At 39.3% G+C, this 25987-nt stretch overlaps 1 non-coding gene across 1 annotated transcript; it reads right to left on the minus strand.

Annotated features, from left to right (window-relative positions):
• Positions 1 to 14980: 14980 nt before the first annotated feature.
• On the minus strand, positions 14981 to 15087 carry LOC141657978 (small nucleolar RNA R71). The gene has a single exon (XR_012548891.1). It is a non-coding gene; the product is annotated as a small nucleolar RNA R71 (small nucleolar RNA).
• Positions 15088 to 25987: the final 10900 nt, after the last annotated feature.

Below are 25987 nucleotides of genomic sequence, written 5' to 3' on the forward strand. Positions count from 1 at the left end.
ACATCATCTCACTCTTTCTTACCATGGATCTTCTCTTATTATGCTATCACTCATACTTGCCACTAATCTATCCATAGAACCAACGTTTAATGTTCAAACAATTGCATCTCCCTTTTTACATTTCTAGAAATCAGAATTCATTTAATACCGTTAATTACCCAAGGAAATCACACAGTAGTTTCATCTTTTAATAAACCAAACCTCCCAAACTCACTCACTGTCTACAAATACACCTCGGGACATGTCTCCACAAAGTTCACTATATATTACTCTTCTCAACCCCTTTAAACGAACTTTCACTACATAAATCCATAACCCACACGACGCCTAACCATTTCCTTCCTTAACTCTTTACACACCTCAAGCTGCCACTATCCACATTCTTACTTTCAATCTTTTTATTCTCACGTTCATTATACTCACATCATCCCTTGCCCATATTCACTTACTTCTACATTACTCAACACACAATCATATCACTCATCCCGTCTCGCAAAACGTGCGCCATGCCTCAATAAACTATACCAATCTTCCTTTTCTTTTTCCACCATCTATAATAATCACATATAGCTCATGTCCTCCCCACCGAACTCATACTCATCATAGTGCCACCCTTTACATCATAAGATTGGGTAACTTACGCTTCAGGACCAACACATACGTAAAACAATGCATACAGAAGTAATACAACACCTTTGACTTAGACATAATATGCGACAATTGTCAAAAGATAAACATATGACCCGAAACACGCATATGACCAAGAGACCCACTCGATCGAGTACGTGAACCTACTCGATCGAGTTGAGGCTACTCGATCGAGTGCCCAACATGCTCGATCGAGTGCCCCGACCTTAACCCAAACAGACCTTCCGATCTCGACTTACTCGACCGAGTAGCCCGGCTACTCGATCGAGTGACCCCATACTCGATCGAGTGCCCGAGGTACTCGATCGAGTGCCCAAAAACACGATTCTGGTCAAAATAACGACAAGTACCCACTCGATCGAATCAAACCCACTCGATCGCGTCATGCAGACTCGTGAATACTACCCGAATGTTATCTCACATACCCTAACGTACTATGCATTCATTATTATTTCAACATTATGATTACAACTACGCATTCACATCTGCGCGACTCCTCATGCAATCAACAAAATAATCTACTTCGTGTTATTAAGTGCCACGTTATAAACAGCCATCATGCTTTTCATCCAATTCGTTATATAAAACACATATCATTGAACCTCTATTCTTCATGTTACTACTTACTAAAAGCCAAACATTACCATCTATCATGCTCATAACATCCAACTTCCAATCATGTATTACATACTATCATAAACAATTCATTCTGCACGAATTAAATATTACGCAGCGGAAAAATTTCAACCAACAAATAAGACATAAACGCATTACTATATGCTGTGTCTCAAATTATAACTCAACCATACTATAACTATCAACATAGTAATTACGGTGGGATTTATAAACTCATATATGACTCCCATCATCATTAACTTATAGCAAACACCTACGAGTTCACTATTCGTGTCACGACATTCGATTCCACATTTTCACGCATTTCTATCACGTAAACTTTCGTCACATATCTCATAACCATCCTATAAGCTTGCTAATCATTCAAAGGACTTCAATAATCTCATCAACAATTACCCTACACGGCCCATATTCTACCATCACACCCCTACTAACTTCTAACAAAGACTTAACCGGAGGTAGCTCCAGACACGATTAACATATATATCACACATAGACACACGGACTCCACTTTCCCATACCATGTGATCGGCTTAAGTATCATGGGGCCAAGATTTTGAAGTGAGGGCGCCTACTCACCCAAAACCTAGCATCAGGTGGGGCTCCCATTACACATACACCAGGTTCATTTTATTAGACTCCCTATGTTCATTATGTTCATTTGTTACAGGTTCCAAAATCGTCGCTCTGATACCATTTGTAACACCCCCATACTCCAAGTGCCTTACCAGGACCACTCGGGTATAAGGATACTACCATCTCGGTTGCCGAGGTGCGAATATCATAAGACAATAAAGAAACGTACTTTTAAAGTAATTATAGATTAAGTGATTACATGTTCAAACCAAAACTAATAAAAGGAATTACAAGGTTCTCATACGGTCTACAACTAAAACTATCAAAGCTACTAGACTTCGTCGACACGGAAGACTTCTAACCGCCACGTGATGACTCATCCGGCTATCCCATACGCGTCATATCACACCGCTCAATAATCGCTCACCACCCCGAATGGATCACCACAGTTTTTAAAACATTTAAACGGGGTCAGTACTAATCACACAATTCAATACATATATCAACAATAAGATAAGCAGACAATTTGAATCACACACACACACACACACACACACACACACACACACCAACTCCCATCGTCTCAATCTCGACTGCCACTTTGGACCAGCCCGAGTGGGGGACCGGCCGTTCCCACCTAAGCCCCGCTCATCATACGAGCGATAACCCCGTCCATTAATGTGCACATCCCCTTCCGTGGCGGGTTCCACGAAGGGCGAAACTAGGGCGTGAGATCACTCCCCAAGTGACCCCACTCAGCCGAGAACGCATCTCGAGAACCATCACAACCAATCACAATCACAATCACAATCACAATCACAATCAAACAAACTAACTACAAAGACATCACCAATATCCCATTATGGGACTAATACCGAGTAGGAAATCCCTACCGGAAAGCACAACACGCAGACGGTATCAACAATTTGTCTCAAAAAGCCTCTTCTATGTACCCTCCTCCTATCATATAACATACAGAGACTACACATCACATACTACACATAAAAACCCCCAATTCCTAAATTAGGGTTTCACCAATCTTAACAAAACATTATAAAAATTATGTTAAAAGCTTACCCTCGACGCAAGGAATCCAACGACACGAACTACGATACGAACCGACCCGTCGAACTCCGGAATTGTCAAGAACGCGATTAGGAAGAAGAACTAGTTGCTTTCTCTCTTAAACAGGTTTTAGGTTTTGTAAAAAGTGATTTAAAACAATGACGAATATGTTTAAATACCTTAATCGCGTAATTAACAAAACCCGAGAAAACTCCCCGTCAAAACCAGGACACTCGATCGAGTACCCAAGGTACTCGATCGAGTACCCTAGTTACTCGATCGAGTACCCCAGCTACTCGATCGAGTACCCAACAGGTCAGAAACTATTTTATTTCGCAACTTGCCCTTACTCGACAGAGTAAGGGCTACTCGATAGAGTACCCCAAGACTTATAAATACGGAGTATTACACCTCTCCATAGACCAGGGTTTGATTGCTTGGTATGGCAACCCACCTTTTTAGCCAAAACCCTTTAAATGCACTCAGCATACCGTTATAATGCCCATATGTATGTTTGTATCATATACGTGATCACCACCTTGTAAACAAAACCACGACGAAATTCGAGTCATCACTCCTACACTACACTACAGTTGCCTAGGATCAACATTTCAAATTCTGTCATTTTCAAACCTCACTTGACACAGTGGCACACGCCCACTTCACGAGCCGAGTCTCTTTTTGAATAAGTGTGCTAAAATGCTCGATCGTGTTTTGATTCGTCGTCGATCTCTTATCCCCAGTTTCCAAGAAGCCTAGAACTAGTCACACAAGCGTTAATGAACAACCTCGATATGGTAATGATCTAATCCTAGCTGCGCTCGTCCGTCTCCAAATAAGCCAAGACCAAGCTTATGCTCGCCTCAATGCTATCGAAGGCCGAATTCTTGCTGTGGAAACTAGACTTCCTCCTGTAGAGAATGATGTTCCCGACATGAGCGTGCATGATAACCTTTCACCCTTTGTTGGACAACCAGAAGTCAACCCCCACTAGGTCCTACTGAAGCTGAAAAGCGACTCCAATACTTAGAGGAGCAACTAATGTACCTTAAAGGAGATGACATATACAAGGAGAATAATCGCAAGTATGATGCGGTAATTCCTCAACTGCCTACAAACTTCAACTTGACTGACATCCCAAAGTTCAAGGGGCATGAAAACCCTTTGAACCACATTCGTGCCTTCAAAGATTATATGTCTATCAAAGGCATCAAACCCGAGATGTTCCTAAGGATCTTTCCTTCATCTCTCGACACTATTCCTAAGCAATGGTTTTACTCTTTGGAGCACAAGAAAATTGCCACTTGGGACGTTGCCGCAATTGAGTTCACTAAACAATACGCGGATAATGCTAAAATCCAAGTCAATATGCTCACTCTAGAGGTTCTTACCCAAAATGAGAAAGAAGGCTTCACCGACTTCCTATGTAGGTGGAGAAAGCCTAGCACACAACTGGTGGAACGCCCAGATGAAGCCACTCTTGTGGAAACGTTCGTGGATAATTTGAGACCCATTTATGCAAACCATTTAAGGTACCAAAACATAAAGTCTTTCAAAGACTTGACTGTCCTAGGAACGAGAATTGAACACGACACCCATAAAGGACTCTTGTCCAAAACGGTAGGTCGCGGATACCAGGGTTCAACAAGTCCTTCTTATGGCTCCACTAGCAAGACCGATGAGGTTGATCTTGTCGAATCTGCTAAGAAGAATAACCCGCAAAGGAAGTTCACGAGCATTGGTGGTTCATATTCCAAGGCTCTGAAAAGGTTGAGGAAACAAGGTAAGCTCCAACCCATAGGACCTACGCCTGACCCACAGAAGAAGTCTAAGTTGTGGGATGAGAACGCATACAGCGAATATCACAGAGGCAAGGGACACGATACAGAGAAATGTTTTAAACTGAAACATGTCCTTCAGGATATGATCGAAGTTGGTCGTTTACCCATACCTCCCGGAGGCAAGCCTAACAATACTCAGAATCCTCTTGGAGTTCTGATGATCATAGATGAAGAATCCACCTTGGATTAATCACACCTCATTTCTCGAGTCGAGGATGAGATTCATGCGCTAGAAGATGAAAGGATTTATTCCACCATTTCTGCTACCATTATCGATTTTATCACAAGGGCAAAGAGTGTAAGTACGCAAGATTCGGAGTTGGAAGCTGTAGTGGCGTCCCTACACAATCCAGGCACCACACCTAGGGAAAACGTGCCACTGACTCCAAGTCTATCTCAAGAGTCTACGATGCATGAGGTAATCGTAGTAGTTGACAATCTAGTCGAGCAAATAATCAGTCTAGAAGCTGAAATCATCAGATTGAGAGAGCTCAGTATCATCAACGGAATATGGACAGATGACGATGAAGACGAATACCTCACGGAACACTATCTAGTCAAGGTTAGTGAGGATAAAGTCAAGGCTAGCGAAGATCAAGATATAGACCACCTTACTCACTCAGGACGTCCATATCAAAATGTCTCTCAGAGCGGTCGTACTGTTAATGGTCCAGCTACTAACACCAATGGCATCACACCAAATGATGGCGAAGATACATCTACCGACCATTTATTAAAACAACTGCAGAAGACAAAGGCTGATCTTTCAGTCTGGCAACTAGTTGCGAGTTCATGTCCCCATTGTCAAGCTTTACTGCAAGAATTGGCTAAATTGAACGTAGTGCACAACTCTACACCTGATGACGTAGTCAACCTAGTCTTCCAAGACTCAGTTAAACTAAGTAACCCAGTTACTTTTTCAGATGAGGATTTGCCTCCCTTTGGCGCTAGTCACAACCTCGCTCTATACATTACAATCACATGCTTAAAGAAAAACGTACCAATGACTTTGGTGGATGATGGCTCCGCAGTCAACGTCATACCACTAAAGACAGCATACAAGTTGGGCATGAAAGAATCAGATTGGACTCCTACCAACCAAGGTGTTCGAGCATACGATGGAACACGACGTAAAGTAGTCGGGCTAATTAACCTCACTATAGCCACATGACCAATCGTGCGAAAGGTTAATTTTCAGATAGTGGACATTGAAGTATCATTCAATATACTTCTAGGAAGGCCTTGGATTCACGCTTCCAAAGCGGTAACATGCACTTTGCACCAGAAGATCAAGATTCCTCTAGATGGCAAACTAGTGACGATTACTTCTTCACCTATCAAGGCTGTGATAGAGAAAATGTCAAGAAACCAAGTAGTCACAGACCCAGCATATGAGCTTGGGGGATTTCAGAGCATAAATCTTGTAGAGAGCGAACTGGCGCCTCTATACTTCAACCCATACTCCCATTTAGTGGTCAACCACATACTCAAGTCCCAGGGATACTTCCCAGGAATACCATTAAACCCTACCAAGAAGAATGCCATCGCACCATATAAGGAAGAAAATTCTCAAAGGATACCATTAGGTTTGGGATACAAGCCCGCGAAAGCAGAAGACTTAGAAATGCTTACTCAATTCCAAAACCGTAAAGACAAAGGAATCCAGATGCGATCCTATATCCCTACCCTAAATGGATACTTCATTTAGAAGGGAGTCAAGAATACTTTCACGGGTTTCCCGAACCTTGGCATTATAAGGGAATGCAACTAGCCGGAATCGAGGTCTTACTCGATTTCTACTTCATCCCTCCAGAAACGGTTCCTACCGTCAAAAGTCGTCAAACACCTTATTTAGACGAACAAGCCATTAGCCTTCTGTTTGGAGAAGACCGATTTGTCAGAGCACCACAGGATTAGATCACTACCATGATACTTCAAGATGACCATTTCAACCCAACAACGCTAATCACCGGCACCTGTTCAAACCAGCAGAAAGGGTGGAGAAAGTCGATCAAATGGACTAACAACCAAGGAAAGCTCTTCGGGGTCACTACTGGAGAAGGAGAGATGTTCAAAGGAGAATCCGAAGACAATGAATTCAAGTCAGAGTCGGAGTCGGGGTCGGAATTAGAGTCTAAGTCTAGAGAAGTCGCTAGAGAGTCTTCTTCTGTCGTCACTCCCCATCCCATTATTTCTCCTAGCATAGCATAGTATAGTAACAGCAGCCTGGGAAATGTCCCAGCAGCTGTCCCTTTACCGCCACTGACTACTGAACAGATGGCTTCTTTGTTTCAGCTCTTTTCAAAATTTAATATGAATAAATCATATTCTGCTTACTCTTTGTGTTTTTCTGAATGCAATTCTTTTTACGATGATAATGAGGATGATCCTAACCCAGACTCAGTCGAATTACCTCCCTATATAATTAAAGAGATACTACAAGAGGGGGAAGGGGCACTAGTTATAGAGAACACCGAACCCATCAACGTAGGAACCGAACTAGAACCCCAAGAACTTAGGATAAGGATGACCTTAAACCCAATTGAAAGGGCAAATTTCATCGACATGCTACACGAGTTCAAAGACGTTTTCGCTTAGTCTTACAAGGATATGCCAGGGATCGACAGGGATATTGCAGAACATCGCATTCCAATAAAACCAGGTTTCAAACCTGTAAAGCAGAAGCTTCGTCGGATGAGGATCGAGTGGGTTCTTAAGATCAAAGAAGAAGTCGATAAGCAATTCAAAGCCGGGTTTATCAAAGTTTCCGAGTATTCAGACTGGGTGGCTAACATAGTCCCCGTACCCAAAAAGGATGGGCGAATCCGGGTTTGTGTTGATTTTAGAGACTTGAACAAAGCGAGTCACAAGGACGACTTCCCTCTACCACACATCGACATATTGGTAGATAATACAGCAGATCACGCATTGGTATCCTTCATGGACGGGTATACAGGGTATAATCAGATCAAAATGGCCATAGAAGATATGCATAAGACAGCCTTCATCACTCAGTGGGGCACATATTGCTATACAGTTATGCCATTCGGGCTAATCAATGCTGGAGCTACATACCAACGCACCGCGACCACATTGCTACGTGACATGATGCATAAAGAATTAGAAGTGTTGAAATGCCTTTATGCATCGAACGGCGATCAGAACCAGCCTATGTACACCTCCTTACCGATGAAGAAGAAAGTCCAGAGGAACCTTGGTTCCAAGCCATTCTAAACTTCAAACTTAACGGTACATACCCACCAGATATGGATAAGAGGGAAAATGCGCCATACGCCTACTAGCCTCTCAATACCTACTCATGCAGGGGGAATTGTACAAAAGAACACCTCTTGGTGTCGTCTTGCGTTGCCTTGATCATTCACAGGTGATGGAAGAAGTTCACGATGGAGAATGCGGTCCTCACATGAGTGGACCCATGATGGCAAAGAAAATCACGCGTCTAGGATATTACTGGACGACAATGGAGTCAGATTGTATTAAATAAGTCAGACATTGCCATAATTGCCAGATCTTCGGGAATGTGCAACATGTCCTTCCCTCAATGCTTTACACCATGACATCTCCTTGGCCATTCTCTGCTTGGGGAATCGACATCATTGGGAAGATCACCCCTGCTGGAACAGGAGGTCACTGTTTGATTTTGGTAGCTATCGACTATTTTAATAAATGGGTCGAAGCAGCATCCTACACTTCTCTTACAGCTAAACATGTGGCCAAGTTCATACAAACCAATATCATCTGTCGATATGGTTGCCCACATGAGATCCTCAGTGACAATGGGTCACATTTCCAGGCCGTAGCTACACAATTGCTAGCCAATATACAAAATCAAACATCACCATTCCTCGCCATACAGACCTCAAACTAATGGCGCGGTAGAGGCAGCTAACAAGAATGTTGTCATGATCCTCAAGAAAATGATCGACAATTATCGAGATTGGCCTATCAAAATACCTTTTGTGCTATGGGGTTATCGCACATCAGTTCGGACGCCCACTGGGGCCACTTCTTTCTTTTTAACTTACGGTATGGAAGTTGTACAACCATTTGAATTAGAAATTCCATCCTTACGCATTTTGCTCGAAAGTCAAATCCCAGAAGCTGAATGGAATAGGGATCGATATGAGGAACTCATCCTCTTGGATGAACGAAGGTTGCACGCATTACATAATATGAAACATATCAGGCACGTATCAAACGAGCCTTTAACAAACGGGTTAAGCCCAGGAACATCAAAGAAGGAGATTTAGTGCTCAAATCAGTCAGAGCTCTCCTACCTGTCGATCCACGAGGAAAGTTTAAACCTAAATGGGCCGGACCTTTCTTAGTCAAGTCCATACTCTCAGGGGGTGCGATTAGGATTATAGACCTAGATGGTAATGAATTTTCTAATCCTACCAATCTGGACCAACTGAAACGATACTACCCCTAGCATAGGACAGGAAAACGCGCCTCGCGTAACCCACATGCCGCTCATTCGACACGAAATAAAACCGGCCCCTGGCCAGTTAAAGCTTATGTCACTATGCTCTTGCATTTGGACATTTCAACATCCTCATATCATCAAATAGATTGAATTGTACTCCGCTTAGGAGTAAGTAAAGCACATGATTATTTTTTTCTAAAAGTTCATTATAAGCTCTTGCTTCGAACAATTATTCTTTTACATTTACCCGAATTACGCACAGGGTTTGATTTCATTTTTATAATGAATACGTAGGCAATCCTTCACAGGATACAACCTATTATTTTAAAATGTAAATAGAAGGACATTTGCATTTGCATTTGAAATTCGACAAGAATAATAAAAGAAAATCATAACAGTTTCTTAACTAATTGTTGGACCATATAGCTTATATGTTTATGTTTTGATGATATCAAGGTGTTTTACATTTTATATACTTGTTGCGTATAAACGTTTGTTAAGTGTTTTAGCATTAATTCATTACGAGCAACAAAGAGGATTGTGACAATTACATGAGAAGTTCAAGCCCTTCCTTATTCAAAGATCAAACAATTCAAAGATTCATTCAAGTATTATGTGAAGACAAAGTTCGTCTAAAGAATAATCAAGCTTGGATGATGATGTAGCCTATACTCGAAGATCTCCTTGAAGATTAGAATAGTATAGATGATTATCTCGTAATGGTAATCAAAGAATGAGTTTCTTAATTAGTAAAGTTATAGCTTTGCAGCTATAACATTACTAGTAAAAGAGCTCAATGTTATAGCTCTTCTACTATAACATTGAAGTGCTGAGTTTTATACACGACTTTTAAATGGTTCGAAAATTGTTTTACAATTTCTTAAAAGATTATTTTATATGTTTTAATGAAAGTATTTATTTTGTGAAAGCCTGGTTTAGTGAGGAGTCCGGTTTTATTGTTAGCGTTAATTGATGGTTATTGGATCAACTTATGAGTTGGACTTTACTATCAATTAGGGTTTCCATCTAGCCTCTCCTAAAACCTAAATTCTAATTATATACTAAGATTAGGGTTTGCATGGTTCACGAGCCTATGAGCCGTGTTATGCCGTGTTGCCTAAGGGATATTAGGTAAAGATTTTATTCTATAATTAAATCTTTACATATCTTGTATATCTTACTTAATATATTTGTTTATGGTAAAAGATATTCCTGTTCTAGGAAATCTTATCATAATCTTAGAATTTATAGTAAAGATAATATTTGGAAAGATTATATTCTATCTTTTAGAATATTTTTATTATCTTTTATGGCTTTTAGGGAAGAGATAATAAGAAGGTATAATTTGTAATTATATCCTACTATTTCGGCTATTAGGGTTTTTGTAGAAACCGTTAGCCTACATCTTCCTTGCCTATAAATACTTTGCTATTAACGACATCTAAAGTAGAGACCTTAAGCATAAAAATTGTTTTCATATTTTTAAGAGCAAACCGTGTGTTTTTAACGAAAACCGATTTGCAAATTTTGAAAGGTCGTGTGTTACAAAACTCGCATACTTGTTCTTCATTTATCGTTATAAGATAATAGTGCTTAGTTGATTTCTTAACTTGTTCATTAACGTGAACCTCTGTTAGAATCATTAGTGCTTTCTTATTAGCGTAAGTTAGTCACTCGAGTATTTAACGGTACTCATTGAGTTACAGCTAGAGTTAGTTGTACGAGTTGGGTTAGTAAATTTGTAATCCGTAGAAAGGTACTAAATTTATTAATCGAAAATAGTGGACGTAGGTTTCGACTTGTGAAACTGAACCACTTCAAAAATCCGCGTGTCTCTTCTTGTTTTGTTCTTTCGTTTACTTTGCTTACAATCATTAGTTGATTAGTTAAAGTTTAATCAATAAACTTTAAATAATCAATTACATACGCACAATCGAAAAAGCTTTAAAAAGTTTTAAATCCTCAATTCACCCCCCCTCTTGAGTATTTTGGATCAATAGACTCTTCACTAATAAATCTTTTATTCATTGTTCCATAAGTAATAATAATATGCCAAATACGTAAAAACAATAATGCTGAAAATAAATGCTAGGCTAGGATTCTAAAAACCCCGCCATTTATTATAACTTAAATAATAATAAATAATACTACAATAAACGACTAAGGCTATTCTTCCATTTTCCCTTTGCCTTTGTCACCCTTGTCATATTTATTATCTCGACCACGAGCCGGGCGCTCTTGCGTTGTCTCCGACCTAATCACCAACGGTCGTTCTCACGGTCTAGCCTTACCATTTCAATCCATCACCATCTCCACGACAGAAGCGGTTTTAGGTTTCTTCGACGGACGAGCGACTCGGAATCCGACCTCTTCTTCCTCTTCAGTCAAGTACTTTTGGTTCTCCTTTTCTACTTCACGGATTTTATAATCCACGGGCTCATGCTTCCTCAGCTTCTCACGTTCTTCGGGAGTACTAGCCTTTCTCCGTTGCAAATATGAGTTAGATACCCATAGGGAGCCAATAGGAACTCGTATGAACCACATGTTCCTCTGAGCCCACCGAATTACCCACTCTCGAAAAGACTCTGAAGTATGTGCCAAGGCAGTTTGAGCAACGGTATCCAACTTTGGAATTTTCTGCTTAAGGCCCACTTGCCTCATTAATCTCTCCGGAAAAATGCAAACCATAAATCCTAAGCCAGGGACACGAACTGACCGTGTCAGACCCAAAGATGAGTCTCTAGTGACTAACCTGAGATGTCACCATGGCACAATCCACCGGATTAAGGGACCACCCTCGCTCTTCAACTTATTTTCCCAGTAGTTGCATACCCGAGTGAAGTCCACTATATATAGCCTAATTCTCATTGCAATTGATCAAGCATGATATCTTGGCAGATTAACTGGGGGCACGATCAACCGCAGCCGTTCCATCAGCCAAACCTGCAAAAAGAAGACGGGAATTAATACCCGCGTATCGACCAAAAAATCCCCCAAAAAAAACACGAAATACAAAAAAACGAAAAAAAAAAATGAAAAGACAAAAAAAAAACGGTCGAAAAAAAAAAGAAGAAAGAAAAATGGTTCTTACCTGCAGGATGACGGGACTTCCCAAATAAGGAAGCTCGTGGTTGGCCTTTCTATTATCCAAACCAAGAATGGTCTCCCCTAAGACTAGGCATGCTGGGCTCTTGCGCAGCTCCATTTGTTCCACTAGGCTCAGAAAACGTGGATCCCCTCTCATCTCCTTATCAACTTGCCCTTGAAGGACATAACAATGCATCAGACAAAACCCGAAGGCTCTACGACTCGCAACATAAGAAATAGTAGGGTTGATGTGACCATAATTAGCGCATATTTAGCCCCCGAATTAGCCTTGTTCCCATGCTTTTTAGTGCATATTTGGGTCATTTATTGTCTTTAGTTCTTTGTTTTGCATATTCTTTGAGATTTTGATCTCTTGGTAGGAAAGGAGTAAGAATCTTGCATTTTCATGGCAAATCGAGACTAAATTGATTGAATTCAATGACCAAGCATCAAGGAGAGACAAGATTAGAAGGCCTTTGTACATATTATAATAGTTGAGCAATGTTGAGGAAGGATCCTTGCATCCCCAAGGAAATCCCCAAGGAATTTATGAAGGAAAGGAAGAAAAGAAGAAAGAAATGAAGCTGTCCAGCAACCCGTGCGGATTGACTGGAAGACGCCCGTCCTCCACAGCACAATCCGTGCGTCTTCCTTCAAAGACGCCCGGGCAGCAAGCCCAGAAGACGCCCGGGCAGAGGCTCCTGAATCCGCCCGTCCCGTGCCTAAGACGCACGGATTCCAGTCCAGCACAAATCCGTTTCTTCAAGCTTCAAAGAAAGAAGCCCTTCCTTCGAAAAATACCGGCGTCTCCCTGCTCAATCTAAAAAGTGTAATTACTAGTTTAACTCTTAGTTAACCCTAATGCATCCACCTAATTTCCACTATAAATACCCCATTAGTCTAATTAGAAGAGCATGTTCTTCTTATCAATTATTAGAGTAGTTAATATAAATCAAATCTCTCGTTAGTATTGTAATCAACAATTAATCAAGTTTTAATACAAGTTTTATTTCCTTAATCTCTCTTTTGTTCATCCTTTATTTTGGGTAATTGAATATTATTTGGGTTATTATTGGGAGATTGACAACCTCACAATGAAGCATCAAGTACTTCTTTTATTCTTTGCTTTATTATTGGAATCATTAGTAGGTATAATTCTCTTAATCCCTTTTTAATTATTGTTAATTACCTTCATTTGTTCATCATGTTTCATTTTGTTGGTATGATTGACAACCTTGCTAGCATGATCAACATGATAATGAGTGAGTAGTGACCTAGCTAGGGTTAATGGGTAATTAGGGGAAACCAACATGGGGAATGATTCATGCTTAAACTAATATGCTTTCATGGTTTATTTGCTTGCTTGTTTTGATCTCAACTCATGCACATGTTATGTTTGATGAAATGTGAGCCTATGAATCCTTGCATTTTTTACCCATCACCTATCTTTTCAATGAGACTTGTAAGACATAAACCAACTCGAGTCTCATTAGACCATGCATGTTGTTGAGTAGGAAAGACTAAGTCGACTTGTAGGTGTTGTACAATCTAATCGATTCGGCTCCGGGACCCAAAATTTCCTAGGATTGTAAGATATAACCCAACTCAATGCTTATAATTTGAGAACATGTTTGTATGATCAATTCCCATGATTCCCCTATGACCCCATGACACCCTAGTGCTTTTTATCAATTGTTTACAACCCTTTTAATTCATCTTTCTTATTTACTTTTATTGCTATCTAGTTAGTGACCTTCTACATCAACCCCAATTGTGACACCCCTAAGCCACCACTAGTTTCAATAGAAATCTCATCTCAATTCCCGTCCCTTGGGATCCGACCTTTACTTGCCTCTTTACTAATTGTAGAGTTGTTTGTGAAGTTATAAATTGTGTTTTGGTCTAGGTGCTTCCAACGACAATTGTTCCGAAAAATAGAATATAGCTCCGAAACGTACCGATCAAAAATGGCGCCGTTGTCGGGGACGGTGTTAACTTGATTTAGATTTTCTTATATTGTTATTAGTTGTGTCTTTCTTTGCCTTGGGGAAGTAAAACTCCTCAAGGTTTGTTCTAATTGTTTTCGAGTTGTTTAATATTTTGCATGTCTAGAAGGTCACAAGGTGATTTGTTACCTTTTGATCGTGAAATTGAAAGAACTTTGACAAACAATAGAAGATTTGCTAGGAGGAATTTGAGAGGTATTAGTGAGGTTGTGGATATTCAACCAACTATTGAGTTCATCAACCCTTTTGGAAGAGAAGGTGAGGAGAACCCAACACAAAATACCACACAAAATCAACCCACAATGCCTAAGTTTTCATCACATTCCGTACCCACCGAGGAGAACCTACCCAATGGTACTCCCACACCACAACATTTGACCGGAAATTTTATTGCCAAATCCGCCTTTATCCAATTAGTCGAAAGGAGCCAATTTGGGGGGATGCCTAGTGAAGACCCTCATTCTCATATGGAAACCTTTTGTGACTATTGTGATGCGATTTCTCAAACCGGTGTAACTCAAGACCAAATTCGATGGGTCTTATTTCCTTTTTCTCTAATTGGCACCGCGAAACAATGGTTGAAGGGCCTTGATAAGGCCACTCTTGGAATTGATTCTTGGAAGAAGTTGGCTCTAGCTTTCTACAAAAAATTCTACCCACCGGAAAAGACTAACATGCTAAGAGCTCAAATTACGGGTTTTAAGCAAAGGGATGAAGAATCTTTGTATGAAGCTTGGGAGCGGTTCAAGGGAATTTGTCGCTCATGTCCTCACCATGGACTTAGCGAGTGGTTCTTGGTACAACAATTTTGGAACGGTCTATATGAAGATTCAAGGAACATTCTCAACATGGGATCAAATGGAATGTTCACCAAAGTTGATGACAATCAAACTTGGAACAAAATTGAGGAAATGGCGGTCCATAACTCACAATATAGTAGACCTCGCAAGGCTACTAGAGGAGGAAAGCATGAAGTGGACTCCGTTACTCAATTGGGTGCTCAACTTAGTGCTCACATTGACACAATCAATTTGAAGTTTGAAAAAGCTATGGCTAGACTTGAAGAAGCCTCAAAATCACCAAAGCATCATGTTAATGCCATGACGGCATCCTTATCAATCCCAAGTGGGATATGTGAGAATTGTGGAACTTTGGGACATGACCAAAGTGAATGTAGGGGAACAAATGAACAAGTGAATGCTTTCCAAGCATACAAGAGTGGTACCCCTTATTCCAACTATTACAATGAAAACACCAAATTCCATCCAAATCTCTCATACAAAAGCCAAAATGTTCAAAACCCTCAAACAACATACACCCCACCTCCCATGAGAAACCAAAATCAAAGACCCTTTTACAACCAAAACCAAGGTTACCAAAATCAAAATCCATACAATCACCAAAATGACCAAGGTTTTGATGTTCAAAAAGCGGTCCTCCAAATGCAAAAGAATCAACAAGAGTTTTTCACTCAAATGCAAAAAGATAGTCAAGCAAAGGAAACCACCATCAACAACATTCTAGCTCACACCAAGATGTTGGAAACCCAATTGACTCAACTAGCATCTTCAAGCTCACAAAGACAAAAGGGGCAATTACCACCTCAAAGTAATCCCCCAAGACATGAAACGGTTAGTGCCATTCACTTGAGAAGTGGTACAAGGTATGAAGCACCGAAGAAGCAAGTTGAGGATGAAGTTGTGGAAGCTAGTGATAAGGAAGAAATTGTGCAAAACTCCAAAGATGGAGAATCATCAAAAGAAGAAATTTCAAAGAAAAATGAAGACAAGGATTATTAAAGGATTATAACGAATTTAATGACGATGATTGCTAGTCATAAAATTAAATTACATAAACAAAATAGAGAATGAAGAAATCAACCTTTGGTCCTTGCTAATTTGGCCTAAGAACAATATCGCAATGATATTCGCCTATTAGTTGCACCCACGATGCTCCGAGAAATACCCCTCAAATTGCTAGAATGAAATCCCCAATTTTCTGTAAAAATTTAGGGTTTTGTGTGTGTAGATAGATGAGAGAAAAATGCTGAAAAATTAGGTTATAAAATGATCTCCTTCTCACTTATTATATCCGAAATTAAGTGAGAATAAGGGGGAGATATTTTTTTTCCTATTTTTCGGCTACCCTAACCGAAATAAGAGATCTCTTTCTCTTATTTTCGGTTTTTTTATTTACCTACCAAAAATATTTTGGTAGTATACAAAAATGTATAAAATGTGTAAATTGTCATCTAGTGAGGATCGAACCCATGACCTCTTGGTTTGTGTACCCTCACTATTACCACTATGACACATTCAACTTGTTGATATCAAATATAACCGATTACATTTAATTACGAATTAACAGATTAATTCGTCAAAGCTAACATTACATACATTTAATTAAATATAACTTATTATATTTAATTTACGAATTCACAGTTAATTCGTCTCAACTAATATTATTTAATCTTCATTAAATATTTGTCTCATCAACACATTGACTAACTATTTAGTCATATTGGGCATCAATGTGATCATATTTTTATAACCACATCTCTCAAACACATCCTATAGGTGTGACCTTTAGGGACCAGTTGATCACCGCCATCTGTATGATAATAACGTCAAACTTTCTAGCAAGCTAACCGTTATTAGGTAAACGTTAATCAACTGATTAAATATACGAAGTATACCCTTGTGAACCTGTAAGAGATTTACAAATGTTATCACACTAATTTGTGGAGGACACAAGCTCCAACAAACTCCCACTTGTCCTCACAAGTGTATGTGCGATAACCGATTCTCATATCCTAAAATTTCTCCCACTCAATGTAAAACAATTTGCAAATCCGTATTCACAAAGGTCGTATTTTACAAGCGATCATCATCAAGAGTGGTTTCCCCGACTAGAGAGTAACTTAACTGATAAACGAATCAACATTCGAGCATGGCCATGCATTTCAGTTACAACTCCTCGAGTGGCCCTGAGAAATAACTATACCTGATAAGGGTTGGATATTTTTCTCAACTCGAATCCTGCAGATGTAAGCACAGTATGAAATGACCCAGAAAAAATCTACTTAGCCTCCAGTTACGGCAGACCGTGAGAAAGAAACCAAAGTCACCCAAAAACTGCCTTAATCTCAAGAGACAGTCGATAGTCAAAAGAATCGACTCTAGGAACACAATGGATGTCCTATCCACGACCTGGCACCGAATGTTTTAAACATTTAGGACTCCATTACGTAGTCACAAAAAGTTGTCCTACGAGGTATCGTTATAATCTCGCATCTGTGATCGATCAGTCAACCGTTTGACTTATGGCTCGTTGAACCCACCATCAATCGACTGCACAATATAATAGCCGGAGTTATCAGCTCACATTGGCGATTACGGACCAAAACAAATATAATGTAATTCAGTTCACTTTGTGGCGTTCAATGTTGTCAGTACAATCCACATGAAAAACAAAATATTATAATAAAACGATGAAGTTATAAATAGTATATGAAAAAGATAATGTATCAAATCCATAATCAAGTACTACAACTCAGGAACACGTTTAATTCTCATGGAAATGACGTGCCCTACATGCTTATCATAATTCAACGATTCAGTAGTAGAATCTGCTACAACACACTAAGAGTGAAGATGAACCGGACTGAGATCGGTTTGGAAGCTAGCATCTGCGTAACCGGTTGCGCATAGCTTAGTATCTCCTCATAAGTCAATACCCAATCCTTAGTCCTCCGTAGGTACCTGGATTCTTTTGGTACCGACTCGTCATACTCAATGCATGTGCCACGTCTGGACGTGTGCATATCATGGAATACATGATTGATCCTATAGCTGATGCATAAGGAACACGATTCATGCGTTCAACCCCTTCAGGCGTCATGGGTGACTTGAGACTTGCTCAACTGCATCCCACACGTCATTGGAAGGTTCCTCTTCTTAGAGTTGGTCATGCTGAACCTATCAAGAATCTTATCCAAATAAGACTTCTGACTAAGTGATAACGTCCGTCAGGATCTATCTCGGTAGATACGGATTCCCAAAATGCGCTGTGCCTCACCCAGATCTTTCATCTGGAAATGGTTCTTCAACCATTCTTTAACCGAAGATAGGAGAGGAATGTCATTCCCAATCAAGAGTATGTCATCGACATACAATATCAAGAATACAATCTTGCTCCCACTCGACTTGATATATAAGCATGGTTCCTCGACCGATCGAGTAAAACCATACTCTTTTATCACCTGGTCGAAACGATGATTCCAACTCCGAGAAGCTTGCTTAAGTCCATAAATGGAGCGCTGAGGCTTGCATACTTTCTTAGGATGTTCAGGATCTATGAAACCTTCGGGTTGCACCATGTACAACTCTTCCTCCAAATAACCGTTTAAGAAGGCGGTTTTCACATCCATTTGTCAAATTTCATAATCATGAAAAGCGGCAATCGCTAAGATTATCCGAATGGAACGTAGCATGACTACAGGTGCAAAAATCTCATCATAGTGCAATCCGTGCACTTGAGTAAAACCTTTTGCCACAAGTCGTGCCTTATAGGTATCTGGTTGCGCGTCCATAGAACGCTTTATCTTGTAAAGCCATTTGCACTGTAGAGGTTTTACCTTATTAGGTAAATCAACTAGATCCCATACGTCATTCTCATACATGGAGTCCGTCTCGGATTGCATGGCTTCGAGCCATAGCTTTGAGTCGGAACAGGTCATAGCACCTTTATAGGTAACGGGTTCATTACTCTCTAGGAGTAAAATGTCATTCTCCTCGACCATACCAATTAACCGTATCATCAGTTGGAGGAACATCATCCTCCATCCGTTCCTCGGTTGTTGGTTCTGAAATCTCCGACAGCTCGAAGGTTCTATTACTTGTCATGTTCTCGAGAAATTCTTTCTCTAAGAACGTCGCACTAGCCGCAATAAAAACTCGATGTTCGGCAGGCGAATAGAAGTAATGACCAAATGTTCCTTTTGGATAACCTATAAAGTATGTCTTGACCGATCGCGGGCCGAGCTTATCCTCGTGTCTCCACTTGACATAAGCCTCGCATCCCCAAACCCGAATAAAGGACAAGTTAGGGGCCGTTCCCTTCCACATTTCATATGGAGTCTTGTCGACAGCTTTAGACGGACGTCGGTTAAGTATAAGAGCAGCTGACAAAAGAGCAAAACCCCATAATGAATTAGGCACTACCGTGTGACTCATCATGGATCGAACCATATCGAGTAAGGTTCGATTTCTCCGTTCGGACACACCATTCAATTGAGGTGTTCAGTGGAGTTAATCGCAAAACGATTCCACGTCTTTGGTGTTGATCAAACTCATTTGAAAGATATTCGCCACCCCGATCCGAACGGAGTGCTTTAATCTTTCTACCCGTTGATTCTCCACATTCGGTATTCCTTGAATTTCTCAAAGGACTCACTTTTATGCTTCATTAAGTAGACATATCCGTATCTACTCAAATCATCCGTGAAAGTGATAAAATATCTATAGCCATCTCTAGCGGTAATTGACATAGGTCCACAAACATCAGTATGTATGAGTCCTAATAGGTCACTAGCGCGCATTCCAGCACCTTTGAAGGAAATTCGAGTCATCTTGCCAATGAGACATGATTCACACGTGCCATATGTAGAAAAATCGAATGGGGGAATAGTCCCATTATCGACAAGTTTCTTCACGCCTTTCTCATTTATGTGTCCCATTCGACAATGCCATAGATAGGTTTGATCTTTGTCACCAACCTTTAATTTCTTATTATTCACGTGTAATACTTCCGTGGTTTGAAATTCAATTCATGGAAACTGCTTTGCCATAAATCATTTCATAAAAAGAAAATACAACTATTATCCTTTATGGAAAATGCAAAACCGTCTATATCAAGTACGGAAATAGAAATATTGTTCTTAGATAAACTGGGTACATAGTAACAGTTATTTAAAAATAACTCAAAACCACTAGGGAGTTGGATTACATATGTTCCCTTTGAGACAGCAGCAACTCGTGCTCCATTCCCGACTCGCAGGTCCACATCACCCTTTTTGAGAGGTGTGATGTTCTTTAGGCCCTGCAAATGATTACACAGATGAGAACCACAACCAGTATCAAGTACCCAAGTTCCGAAACTTGCATGGTTAATCTCAATCATATGAATATAAGATGACATACCAACAGGAACAACGCGGCCTGCTTTGATGTCCTCACGGTAGACGGGACAATTCCTCCTCCAATGTCCAGTCTTGTGACAATGGTGGCACTCTATGTCACCGCCCTTGCTCTTTGCCTTGCCCTGTGAGCCACTAGTCTTACCAGGCGCACTCTTACCGTTTCCTGGCTTCTTAAACTTTGGCTTACCTACAGCTAGGTCGCCATGAGCCTTGCCCTTAACTTTACCTTTGTTGTAAATCGTGAGAACATCCTGCTTCACGCTCCCACTCAATTTCATATCCTTCTCGGTCTGTACGAGAAGGGAGTGTAGCTCATGAGGACTCTTTTTCAAGTCATTCATGTAGTAGTTCGCCCTGAAGAGAGCAAAACCATCGTGAAGAGAATGAAGCATTCGGTCAATGACAATGCTCTCACTGATTTTACAATTCAGTGCCTCCAGCTTCTCGACATTCTCAATCATGTGAAGAATGTGTGGGCTAACCGGCCGGCCCTTCTCGGAGTTTCGCATCAAAGAAGCGACAGGTATGCTCATATGTAACGATTCTCGGTGCCTTTGAGAACTCGTTAGTGAGCGTGGTGAAAATCTTGTTTGCACCTTGGGCAATGAAGCGTCTCTGCAAATTGGTTTCCATTGCAAAGATGAGTACGTTCTTTATCGCACCCGCTTCCATAACGAAATCACTATAAGCGAGTGACTCGTTGGCTCCTGCATTGGGGCCTGGGTTGACCGGTATTGGCTCAGTTAAGTACTTGAGCTTACCGTCAGCAATGGCAGCATTCCGTAGTGCCGCCTCCCAGTCCGCAAAGTTGGACCCATCATTTTTCGAGACGTGTGTGGCGATTCATCCGGTCCATGAATACTTTCACCAGGACGCGATCAAGTGTGGCACTAGGCATTGGGATTGCGTTATTTCCAGCCATTTCATTGTAACAGTATTATGAAAAATAATCGTGTTCTACACTGCGAGAAGAAGAATAAAAATAATAAGCATGTGCATCGTTTATATTTTTAAGTCTAATGAACTACTGTCATTACGCGAAGACTCAAAACATTTATACAATTGACCTCCCTCAAGAATTATATAAATGATCCCAAGACTCAATTCTCTGTAAATTGATAAGCTAACCTTTTAGCTAATTCTACCGTTAGAATTCTTGGTCGATAAATTTCTGTAAATTCTATCTTTAGTCCATCATAATCACGAGAAACTCTTCGGACTATGATGTTGAGGTAAACTAAGTCAACACAACTACTTACCCAACGTAGAAGGGGTCATATTAGGCCTACCGACGAAGAAGGGATTCATAGATGTTTGCCCTTATAAAGACTAATCTCAATTTCCGTTTTAGAGGAAGATCCCATCAACTTTATTTTAATTCATTTTAAGTGAACTAATATCTAGCATGCGAGAATGAATCAACTAAGGTGATGGCTTAATAAGACTGACATCTGTATGTCCATGAAAACTAACATACAACCTATATGAGTCAATTTTCATGCATTTTAGTAGTAGGTGGTTTGGTTTTAGGCGGAATATGATGCATAAACTAACATGTGAATGAAAAACAATAAGAAAGAAAACGTAAAAACAGTAAAAGTCCTAGTGTGGCCTATCCTATCAAAATGAATAATAAATACAAGTTTGGAATCCATCCTTGGACCCGAGAAGCTTATCTTGACGTTCCATCTTGATCCATGTAGCGGGAGTGAGCTCCAATCTCCATCTTTAGTCTTCTTTTGAAAATTACAATAAATAAAATTTACATAATAAACCTATTTATTACATTCTAATTTCAAAACTCAAAAACTAAAGAAAAATAAAGGAGATTCGAGATCTCATAATTACATAAAAAAATCATGTTTCCTTCATTACGAAAACATAATTTGACTAAGGCCACACTAAGTATTACAATTTACAACCGATTGCAAAATTAAATACGTAAATAAAATTCATTCATTCGATTCATTCAACAAAATTAAAAGCATCAACTAAAAATAAATTAAACATACATGACACAATTCCTTAATTATGTTGATTAATTTATCCAAACCACCTATTTAAATCAAATTAAGAGATAAACCACCTATTTAAATCAAATTAAGTGACAATTCCTCAATTAATCACATTAATTTCATTCTTAATCCATATTAAACTTGTAATATGAATTCTATCCGTCAAAATTTTAAACTGCTTTAAAATAATCCGGTATCTTTAAATTGTGAACCGTTTCACAATATCTAATGGGCCCAAAAACAAAAAAAACAAAATCCATTTTTTTTTTGTCTCGGCAAAAAAAAAAAAACAGAATTTTTTTTTTTTTTTTCAGCTCACGGCCGAAATAAAAACAGCCCATCCTTTTTTTCTTTTCGGCAAAACAACAAAACAAAACTGCCCGTTTTGTTTTCTTTTAAACTCGGGTTTTTTTTTTTAAAAAAACCGAAACAAATTTTTTTTTTTATGAACACTGTTCACGGTGAACAGTAACCGAACAGAGAAAAAAAACTCAACGGAAAAAAAAATAAAACAGCCGTCACAAAAATTCTTGCCGCAAAAATTGCCCTAAAATAAAACGATGAAGAAAATGTTTACAGTTGCTATTTAGAACATGATTTAGCAAATGAATTAATGAACATGATTAATCTTATATGCTAAAATTATATAGCAAAAACAAATTCTTGTATCATCGACATGACTATTCCATTAACAATTTAATTTAATCCGAATTAAATCAAGGTATCTACAAATTCATTTTATTATCATCTTAACTGATTAAAACAATAATTTGTATGAATCAAATGGAAATAAATCATCAACAATAAGAGAAAAAAACGAGAAAAACAGACGGTAAAAAAATTTACCTCACGGCAAAAAAATTTCAGCCGAAACAAATTTTTTTTTTCTCTTTTCGAAATTCCTCATTGTTTACATACAATTTTACGAAAATCATCAAAATTAAAATCCGTGGCCTAAGCTCTGATACCACTTGTGGGAAATAATCTGTATACTTCCCTTATTATTAAAGGATTATAACGAATTTAATGACGATTATTGCTAGTCATAAAATTAAATTACATAAACAAAATAGAGAATGAAGAAATCAACCTTTGGTTCTTGCTAATTCGGCCTAAGAACAATATCGCAATGATATTCGCCTATTAGTTGCACCCAAGATGCTCCGAGAAATACCCCTCAAATTGTTAGAATGAGATCCCCAATTTTCTGTAAAAATTTAGGGTTTTGTGTGTGTAGATAGATGAGAGAAAAATGCTGAAAAATTAGGTTATAAAATGATCTCCTTCTCACTTATTATATCCGAAATTAAGTGAGAATAAGGGGGAGATATTTTTTTTCCTATTTTTCGGCTACCCTAACCGAAATAAGAGATCTCTTTCTCTTATTTTCGGTTTTTTTATTTACCTACCAAAAATATTTTGGTAGTATACAAAAATGTATAAAATGTGTAAATTGTCATCTAGTGAGGATCGAACCCATGACCTCTTGGTTTGTGTACCCTCACTATTACCACTATGACACATTCAACTTGTTGATATTAAATATAACCGATTACATTTAATTACGAATTAACAGATTAATTCGTCCAAGCTAACATTACATACATTTAATTAAATATAACTTATTATATTTAATTTACGAATTCACAGTTAATTCGTCTCAACTAATATTATTTAATCTTCATTAAATAATTGTCTCATCAACACATTGACTAACTATTTAGTCATATTGGGCATCAATGTGATCATATTTTTATAACCACATCTCTCAAACACATCCTATAGGTGTGACCTTTAGGGACCAGTTGATCACCGCCATCTGTATGATAATAATGTCAAACTTTCTAGCAAGCCAACCGTTATTAGGTAAACGTTAATCAACTGATTAAATATACGAAGTATACCCTTGTGAACCTGTAAGAGATTTACAAATGTTATCACACTAATTTGTGGAGGACACAAGCTCCAACAAGTATAACTTTTAATCTTGACAAGACTATAAGAGCTCCCCGTTTACATGAACCGTGTTTTATGATCGATCATTATAGTCGGAAGGATGAAAGGAAGAAGTCGTAACTCCAATGGAAGAAGAAAATTGAAGATGCTCCATTCAAAGAGCAAGTGAATTGTGATAAAGAGAGCTTGCAAAGCTCACCAAAGTCAAGCAATGAAGAAGATGGCCTTATTGGCCAAGAAAAGGAAATGGGAAAGTTGTCTCCATCAAATCAAGAGATTTTCAATGATCAACTTAATGAAGTATGTGGTCTTTGGGACGACGAATTTGAAGGGATTTTTAATCCCTACATTGGTAATGCCATCGATCAAGACCGACCACAAGGGCCAAGGTCTATTGAAGACCTCTATCATGATAATGAACAAGCGTTTGATTACTTTTTCAAGGTGTTGAGCAACATCAACAACACCTTGAACATGCCCCCTTGACATCTCATCAAGAATGAGAGTTTGGTTGAGTCCTCCCTAAACCACCATTTGTAAATATTTTTAACTCCCTAACTTGCATTTCAATTCTTATATTGCATTTTTGTCATTCTTGGATTTGTATACTTTGATCAAGATAATTATCATGTTTGAGAGAAGTGAGGGAGGGACTAATAATTTCAATTAATGTGTAGTCCTTAGCTTAGTGTAGGGATTGCAATTGCCTAGGCTATCCATGCCTTAGTAGTGCCCCCACAATGAAGAACACGAGATATGAAGAACAATGGAAAAATGACAAGGGATTTGCAAAGTACACGGATGGGGCGAATCCAGGGTACAAAGGGGTCGAATCCGAGCGGATTCAGGAGAATCCGCCCGTCTTCAGGAGAATCCGCCCGTCTTCAGGCAATCCGGGCATATTGGGTAGAAGACGCCCGTCCAACATGAGCTGAATTTTTGAAATTTCTGACTGTCAACGAATCCGGGCGTCCTGCATTCAAATCCGCCCGTCTTTAAAAATCCGCCCGTCCTGAAAGGAAGACGCCCGTCTTCTTGGCTGAGGAAAACAAGAAAAATCCCTGTAAAGGAATCCGCCCGTCTTCTGTAGAAGACGCCCGTCCCGTGTTTGCAAATCCGAGCGTCTCCACTGAAAGACGCCCGTCTTTAGGCGAGTTTTTCCCAACCCAGAAAAGGCCAAATACGGGGGTCCCGAGCAAAAACCGCCCGTCTTGCCCCTGCATTTCAAATTTTTCGGGTTTTATAAACCCCCTTCCACATTCATTTCTTCATTCCTTCATTCATAACACTACTCATAACTCCAAAACCCTCATCCTCTCCATTACAAAAACAAGATTCCTCAACAACATTCACCAAAATCAAATCAAAACATCCTTTTAACAACAAATCAATCACTCCTCTTTCAACAAAAATCAAAACCAAGCACAAAATCTTCAACCTTTGAGTCGATTTTTGAATTCATAAAGGCAAAGCCTTTCATCTTTAAATCGATTTGGGTGCACTAGAAATTG

The sequence above is a fragment of the Silene latifolia genome, chromosome 5 (assembly GCF_048544455.1).
Source record: "Silene latifolia isolate original U9 population chromosome 5, ASM4854445v1, whole genome shotgun sequence".
Lineage (NCBI taxonomy): Eukaryota > Viridiplantae > Streptophyta > Magnoliopsida > Caryophyllales > Caryophyllaceae > Silene > Silene latifolia.